Source organism: Pelobates fuscus, chromosome 2 (assembly GCF_036172605.1).
Source record: "Pelobates fuscus isolate aPelFus1 chromosome 2, aPelFus1.pri, whole genome shotgun sequence".
Taxonomy (NCBI): Eukaryota; Metazoa; Chordata; class Amphibia; order Anura; family Pelobatidae; genus Pelobates; species Pelobates fuscus.
In genome coordinates this window covers 197,678,779-197,687,609 of record NC_086318.1, presented here as the reverse complement: position 1 = coordinate 197,687,609, position 8,831 = coordinate 197,678,779, and positions in this window count along the sequence as shown.

The window sequence follows — 8,831 nt, the reverse complement described above, 5'->3', positions numbered from 1 at the left end:
AGCTAATACCGGGTTCTTTATTTATTAACTGGCAGCTAATACCGGGGATCTTTATTAACTCGCAGCTAATACCGGGGATCTTTATTTATTAACTCGCAGCTAATACCGTGGATCTTTATTTATTAACTCGCAGCTAATACCGGGTTCTTTATTTATTAACTCGCAGCTAATACCGGGGATCTTTATTTATTAACTCGCAGCTAATACCGGGGATCTTTATTTATTAACTCGCAGCTAATACCGGGATCTTTATTTATTAACTCGCCGCTAATACCGGGGATCTTTATTTATTAACTCGCAGCTAATACCGGGATCTTTATTTATTAACTCGCCGCTAATACCGGGGATCTTTATTTATTAACTCGCAGCTAATACCGGGGATCTTTATTTATTAACTCGCAGCTAATACCGGGGATCTTTATTTATTAACTGGCAGCTAATACCGGGGATCTTTATTTATTAACTGGCAGCTAATACCGGGGATCTTTATTTATTAACTGGCAGCTAATACCGGGGATCTTTATTTATTAACTGGCAGCTAATACCGGGGATCATTATTTATTAACTCGCAGCTAATACCGGGGATCTTTATTAATTAACTCGCAGCTAATACCGGGGATCTTTATTTATTAACTGGCAGCTAATACCGGGGATCTTTATTTATTAACTGGCAGCTAATACCGGGGATCTTTATTTATTAACTGGCAGCTAATACCGGGGATCATTATTTATTAACTCGCAGCTAATACCGGGTTCTTTATTTATTAACTCGCAGCTAATACCGGGGATCTATTTATTAACTCGCAGCTAATACCGTGGATCTTTATTTATTAACTCGCAGCTAATACCGGGGATCTTTATTTATTAACTCGCAGCTAATACCGGGATCTTTATTTATTAACTCGCCGCTAATACCGGGGATCTTTATTTATTAACTCGCAGCTAATACCGGGGATCTTTATTTATTAACTCGCAGCTAATACCGGGATCTTTATTTATTAACTCGCCGCTAATACCGGGGATCTTTATTTATTAACTCGCAGCTAATACCGGGGATCTTTATTTATTAACTCGCAGCTAATACCGGGATCTTTATTTATTAACTCGCCGCTAATACCGGGGATCTTTATTTATTAACTCGCAGCTAATACCGGGATCTTTATTTATTAACTCGCAGCTAATACCGGGGATCTTTATTTATTAACTCGCAGCTAATACCGGGGATCTTTATTTATTAACTCGCAGCTAATACCGGGGATCTTTATTTATTAACTCGCAGCTAATACCGGGGATCTTTATTTATTAACTGGCAGCTAATACCGGGGATCTTTATTTATTAACTCGCAGCTAATACCGGGGATCATTATTTATTAACTCGCAGCTAATACCGGGGATCTTTATTAATTAACTCGCAGCTAATACCGGGGATCTTTATTAATTAACTCGCAGCTAATACCGGGGATCTTTATTTATTAACTGGCAGCTAATACCGGGGATCTTTATTTATTAACTGGCAGCTAATATCGGGGATCTTTATTTATTAACTGGCAGCTAATACCGGGGATCATTATTTATTAACTCGCAGCTAATACCGGGGATCTTTATTTATTAACTGGCAGCTAATACCGGGGATCATTATTTATTAACTCGCAGCTAATACCGGGTTCTTTATTAACTCGCAGCTAATACCGGGGATCTTTATTTATTAACTCGCAGCTAATACCGGGGATCTTTATTTATTAACTCGCAGCTAATACCGGGGATCTTTATTTATTAACTCGCAGCTAATACCGGGGATCTTTATTTATTAACTCGCAGCTAATACCGGGGATCTTTATTTATTAACTCGCAGCTAATACCGGGGATCTTTATTTATTAACTCGCAGCTAATACCGGGGATCTTTATTTATTAACTCGCAGCTAATACCGGGGATCTTTATTTATTAACTCGCAGCTAATACCGGGGATCTTTATTTATTAACTCGCATCTAATACCGGGGATCTTTATTTATTAACTCGCAGTTAATACCGGGGATCTTTATTTATTAACTCGCAGCTAATACCGGGGATCTTTATTTATTAACTCGCCGCTAATACCGGGGATCTTTATTTATTAACTCGCAGCTAATACCGGGGATCTTTATTTATTAACTCGCAGCTAATACCGGGGATCTTTATTTATTAACTCGCAGCTAATACCGGGGATCTTTATTTATTAACTCGCAGCTAATACCGGGGATCTTTATTTATTAACTCGCAGCTAATACCGGGGATCTTTATTTATTAACTCGCAGCTAATACCGGGGATCTTTATTTATTAACTCGCAGCTAATACCGGGGATCTTTATTTATTAACTCGCAGCTAATACCGGGGATCTTTATTTATTAACTCGCAGCTAATACCGGGGATCTTTATTTATTAACTCGCAGCTAATACCGGGGATCTTTATTTATTAACTCGCAGCTAATACCGGGGATCTTTATTTATTAACTCGCATCTAATACCGGGGATCTTTATTTATTAACTCGCAGTTAATACCGGGGATCTCTATTTATTAACTCGCAGCTAATACCGGGGATCTCTATTTATTAACTCGCAGTTAATACCGGGGATCTTTATTTATTTCATAAACCAACAGAAGCCTGGACGATTACCCAATAAAGCTTACTCCAAGCTTCTGATATTCTATTACACTTTATATTTTGTCTCAGACTGTAAATATATTTAGTATTCTCTTGCTCCATAGTAATCAGTAAGGGGCTGAGGGTATCCCTTACTATCAATGTTTGCAATTCCAGGTATAGTCACCTTTTAGCGCTTATCCTATTTTCTATTATTTGTGCTTAATCCCTTAGCGACACCGCTTCAAAAGCTTGCCTTGCCCTTAAGGACGCAAGCAATTTTTGATTTTTTTGCTGTTTGCGTTCAACTGCAATTTGCATTTTACTAATTTATTGCAGCAACACATATTATATACCATTTTTTAAAGCACAACATATAAATGCTAATTTATTCTCAAAAAAAGGGAAAAAATATATTTTTTTTACAGTTTTTGCAATAATAATGTGTACATAATTAGTGCAGGTTAAGGAAAGTAATTAAAAATCAATTTTAGTTCTGATTTACAGGATATATAATGTGTCTAGGATTTTAAGTTTTTTTTTTTGGTAGTTCCAGGTCACAAAATACAAGGAGCGAAAAAACTTTTAATGTGAAGTGATTTTACAATCTGGTATGTTTGTCTTGTAAGCTTAATAGCCATAAAAGAAAACAAAATTGCCACACAAAAGTATATATTGATATGAAGTAGACCTAACAGGCTGTTTACCTATGGTTATTTTGACACTTTTTACATAGCGATTTCACCACCAATCAACACTAAATATTGGAGTAAAATTGTGGGGGGGAGGGGTTGTTTTTGACACACAAACTTATAACAAAGATCTTCTCATGTGTATTTCGTAAAGTTGGTGTGTGCTATTCAAAACTTTATTTTGTGTTCTGCTACATCTTCTGAATACAACGATACCCCCATTGTATGTCTTTGGCACTATTTCGTGTAGCTGCAGTGCCATATAGGAGACCTGTCCATTTCAGTATTTACAGTAGAATTTTGAGAGACGGATTTGATGGGCCCATGTTTCAATTTGGGCATTATAGCAGTTTGACTGTTAAAAAAACAAAAACAACACAAAGGCCTACAATTTCTTAAAGTAGACACCCCAAGGTATTTCAAAAGGCATATTTTAAACCTTAGTGTAGGAACATTCTTTTGCTCGTTTGTACAAAGTCTAGTAGCAATTAGCATTTTTTCTGCCTTTTTGGAACACACTTGGAGATGTTACTGTATATTTTGCAAACCTTATGTGTGCTACTGTAATTTAACACCTAGTATGTTGCTCAGCTATGCTGTCTTAGTACAACACTACCCTTGTGTACCTTTTTCAGGGTTATGTGGATGTTGAATGGGCACATTTAAGACACACCATAGGCCAGGCTGAGAGAGGCAATCAGGGCAGTAATAACTGGTCTCAGTTCTTACGCCCCTCTTGTAACACACCCTGCACCTTTTCTGGGGGCGTTTTCTTTTTGGGGGTTGATGGAATCCTAAAGCAGAAGTGACCTGCCTCCATTCCTCTGCTACTCTCCACTGATGGTCACCCTCTGTGGCACTCAAGCAGCCCAGAAATGAGCTGAAAGTTAAATGAAAGAAATGTGCATTTCAGCTCAGTATTTACCTTTTTAAAAATGACAAAGGCATTGTGGATTGCCGTCTGCATTATATATATATATATATATATATATACCCACTTTTTTTATACCATGCCATGATCAAATACGGCTACATCAGTTGATCGGACAGGTCAGCTCCCTCTATATGCCGATTGTAATGTGTTATGCAGACTGGCACCCGTTTAATTTCCCCTCTGCCATGAACTGCGACCTTGTGACGTACACCATGGATGGTGGTTAGGATGAACACCTCCTTTTTATCGTGGTACTTTAGTGCCATCAGTTCATTCTGACACAGAGCTGCTCTCTATTTTTTTTTCTGCTAGAGCCTTTGGGAAACCTGTGCAACTCTTCTGAATAGTGCCACAGACCACGGTCTCAAAGCAGTGCAGCATTTTTAGAAGTGGGATACTATTGTAAAAATTATCGATATACAAGTGATATCCCTTGTTTAGTAACGGCATGATTAGGTCCCAGACAATTTTCCCACTTGTCCCTACTATATCTGGGCAACCTGGGGGATCAAGGTGGCTATCCCTTCCTTCGTATACATGGAAGGTGTACACATAGCCACTGCCACTTTCACACAATTTATAAAATTTGATCCCGTATCAGGATCTTTTGGATGGGATGTACTGTTTAAACCCCAGTCTTCCCTTAAACTTCATGAATGATTTGTCAATAAAAATGTTTCTTTGGGGTATAATTAGTGGCAAAATTTTGTTAAAGTGGGCAATTAGAGGGCGTATTATATGTAGAAGATCATACTGTGGATGACCTTTTGGGGGTCACTTCGTATTGTCACTAAAGTGCATAAATCGCAGTATGTCTTCATATATGTCCCTACTCATTGTCTGGGGAAAAAATGGGGGTATTGCAAATCGGGTTTTTAGTAGGGATTGACCAATATTATCGGGCGATATTCTGTATTTTTAGGCAATATTGGTATCGGCCAATACAGCTACCGATATTGTGATAATACATAACAGGACCGCCGGGCTCATTACAAGCCCGGCGGTCCTGGTGGGGCCGGCAGCAAGCGTTTACTTACCTTCCCAGCAGCTCCTCCAGCTCTCCAGTGTAAATCTCACGAGACCCGCGGCCGTCAGAGCATTGCCACCGGTTACCATGGCAACATTCCTCACGGCACTAAGGGCCGCGAGATTTACACTGGGGAGCTGGAGGAGCTGCTGGGAAGGTAAGTAAACAGTTGCTGCAGCCCCTCCCACTGCTCAGTACATGCCACTGGACCACCAGGGACATATCCTCCCCCCCCTGGCTAGGTAACAAAAGTCCACAAAAATGAGCACAACTCACCTGGAAGACCAATTGTTTCTTTATAGGATCTATCTCAAGCAAACTGTCAGTACTTTTTAAATACATTAAATACTCTCAATGTATTACTAGTTTTAGAAGGTATCACTTGGGGAAAAACACACTAATGCAGGGACCCGGGATAAACAAATTACCCGGAACCTGTACACCAGTTAGACACTCCAGGGGTATTTCGGGGCCTCACCCTAATTATAAGATTAGAAAAAATAGGCACTTTTCCTTGTCACAAGGATAGGTGCAACCTGGAATTATTGAAAGTATCCTAAACTGTGTGGAACGTAGCAAAGACTATATATAATATATAAATTGGACTGGAAAGGGCCTCCATCAGAATAAATCAAATACCAAAATAATATTACTTACTGTGAGACTAGCCTTATAAGGCTACTCCTAAACCTAACCATCAATTTAACCATTTAGGAAGTATATAAAATAATTCCTAGATTTTACTAGTAGCATGACGTAAAGTCATGATTTTATTAATGACACGGAGGCTCCTATTATGCTTCTCTTTCTTTTATTTTCCCTCAGCAGCGAAGAGAGAAATGAGTGAAAAGAGAAAAAAAAACATATCATTAACATATATACATATTCAACATATTCCACAGTGCTACATAAGGGAACCTCCCCCTTTCAGTATATAAGGTGTAGCACTCTCTTCCTCTTCCTCTTTCGTAGCGATCCGAAGACCCGTAAACCGAACCAGAACTTGAATTTGAACTGTAAACTCGGGAAGCTGAACATATCTTCCTGGGAATGTGGAGTCAACCTTGAAGCTCCTGTTATTTCCATTGATATTTGGAATCATGCTAAAAAAGAGAGGAGAAATATGGTAAAATCTCAACTTACAACTGGGTGTAACATTTTCCAGTATATTTAGTAATTTGACTTCTGAAAAGGAAATAAATGTCATACAAAATAGACATAACATTAAATACGTGACGATCATGATCAATTAAAGCTAATGTAAACTAAGCCTGAAAGGCAGAAACGTCAAATAATAAAACATAATTAAATAGAATATGGGCCAGGGAGACCCGTCCTAAAGATGTAAGTCGTAGTCAGTCCAGATAAACAGGTAGTAAAAGAAGACATATCACCACCTCCAACCTAGGGAGGGAGGGAGGGAATAATACTCGCCTCCGTGTCATTAATAAAATCATGACTTTACGTCATGCTACTAGTAAAATCTAGGAATTTTATTAAAGACACGGAGGCTCCTATTATGCTTGTTCAAAGCTGAGCAATAACTTTATCTGAAAAATGTTGTATCGGTCTAAAGTAAAAGTTCCTGAATGTGGATTCCGTAGACCAATCTGCAGCCTTCAGAATGTCTTCCAAGCGGCATCCGGCCGCCGATGCTTTAGAGGCCATGGCGCCTCTAACAGAGTGTGATGAGAAAACAGAGACGTCAACCCCGGCCGTAGCTAACAGCCATTTGATCCATCGTGCCAGCGTCGGCGTGGATACCGGTAGATGGGGTTTCTTCAGGGAGATGAACAGAGGGCCGTCATTGGACGGGCGCAGTGCAGAGGTGCGAGACTCGTATTCTTTTAGGCACGCTATTGGGCATAAGTTAGGTAAGCACGGTATCCGTGGATAGCAGACCTGTTTGGTGGCCGACTTCGTTCTTCGTGAGATATCGAACGACACCCCCTCCGGGGTGAATGTACGTGCTCGCCAGTCCAAGGCTCTCACATCAGATACCCGTTTGCAGGATAGAAGGCAGAGCAGCATCAGTAGTTTTGCCGATAATTGTTTAAGTGAAAGATCCACGTTGGTGGGCCAGCCATCTAGGAGTCTGAACACACAGTTGACGTCCCAGAAGGACCCGTATCTGGACGTGGGGGGACGTGAGAAACGGACTCCCTTGAGCAAACGACAAATTAGAGGATTCTGCCCCAGTGGGAGGCCGTCCACCTGGTCGTGCCCGGCTGAGATGGCCGAGCGGAAAACATTGACCGTGCGGAAGGCCTTGCCTGACTCGAACAGGTGCGTAAGGAAATCTAGTACCGACGTCACAGGGGCTGATATCGGATCCAGTGATCGTCCCAAGCACCAATTGGCCCACTGTCGCCATGCTGCAGCATAAGCTTGTCGTGTACCAGGTGCCCATGCGTTTGCCAGGAGTTGCATAGTCGTGTTCGAAACTTCCGTGATTTCCCAGGGTCCCCGGAAAGGAGCCATGCCATGAGGTGGAGAAGGCCCTGTTCCACCAGGGAGTGGTTCTCCCCGTCCGGGTTGGTCAGTAGAGATGGATGGTCCGGCAGTAGCCGTGGGTGGTCTATCGCCATCTCCAGTAGGTGTGGGAACCAAGGTTGAGATCTCCAGCACGGGGTTATCAGTACCAATGAGCTCTTGAAGCGTCGGAGGTGCGCCAGACAACGAGCTATCAGATTGAACGGTGGGAAGGCGTAAGCCCTGCCCTCGGACCAATCTTGGAGGAAAGCGTCTGTCGCTATGGCTTCCGGGTCTGGTCGCCAGCTGCAGAACTTCGGTAGTTGTGTGTTGAGTCTGGATGCGAACAGGTCCGTGCTCAAAGGTCCCCACAGGGACGAGATTCTGCGGAATACTTTCGGTAGCAGTCTCCAATCTCCCGAGTCCCTCAAGTAGCGGGAGTTCCAATCCGCGGTGTAGTTGTCTAGGCCCGGGGTGTGTTCCGCGGTAACGGACACGCTGTTCTGTAAGCAGTAATTCCAGAAGTCTCTGGCCAAAACCGCTAGGATGCGGGACCTGGTTCCTCCTAGATGGTTTATGTATCGTACTGCTGAGACATTGTCCAGCTTGAGAAGAATCGAGCATGAGATGCCTCTGGGAGACAGACTGCGAATGGCGAACGAGGCCGCCAGCAGTTCCAGAGAGTTTATGTGTAAGAAGGACTCCTCCGTGGACCACCTGCCTCCTGTGGATATATTGCCGCAGCGCGCGCCCCAACCATGTAAGCTGGCGTCCGATTCGATCACCAGATCTGGAGTGGACCCGAAGATCGCTCGGCCGTTCCAAGCCTCCATGTGGGTTAGCCACCAGTTCAGTTCCTCCCTCGACTCCGTGTCTAGGGAAATGTGAGATTCGTACGAGTGGCCACTTCTCAGGCAGGCCGCTTTGAGCCGTTGTAAGGCTCTGTAGTGTAGCGGACCTGGGAAAATCGCCTGGATAGAGGCTGCCAACAGGCCGATGACCCGTGCCAGTTGGCGCAGGGAAATGTCCGGCCGTTGCATAAGTTTCCGTATTTCCCTCTTGATGTTGGACATCTTCTCCGCTG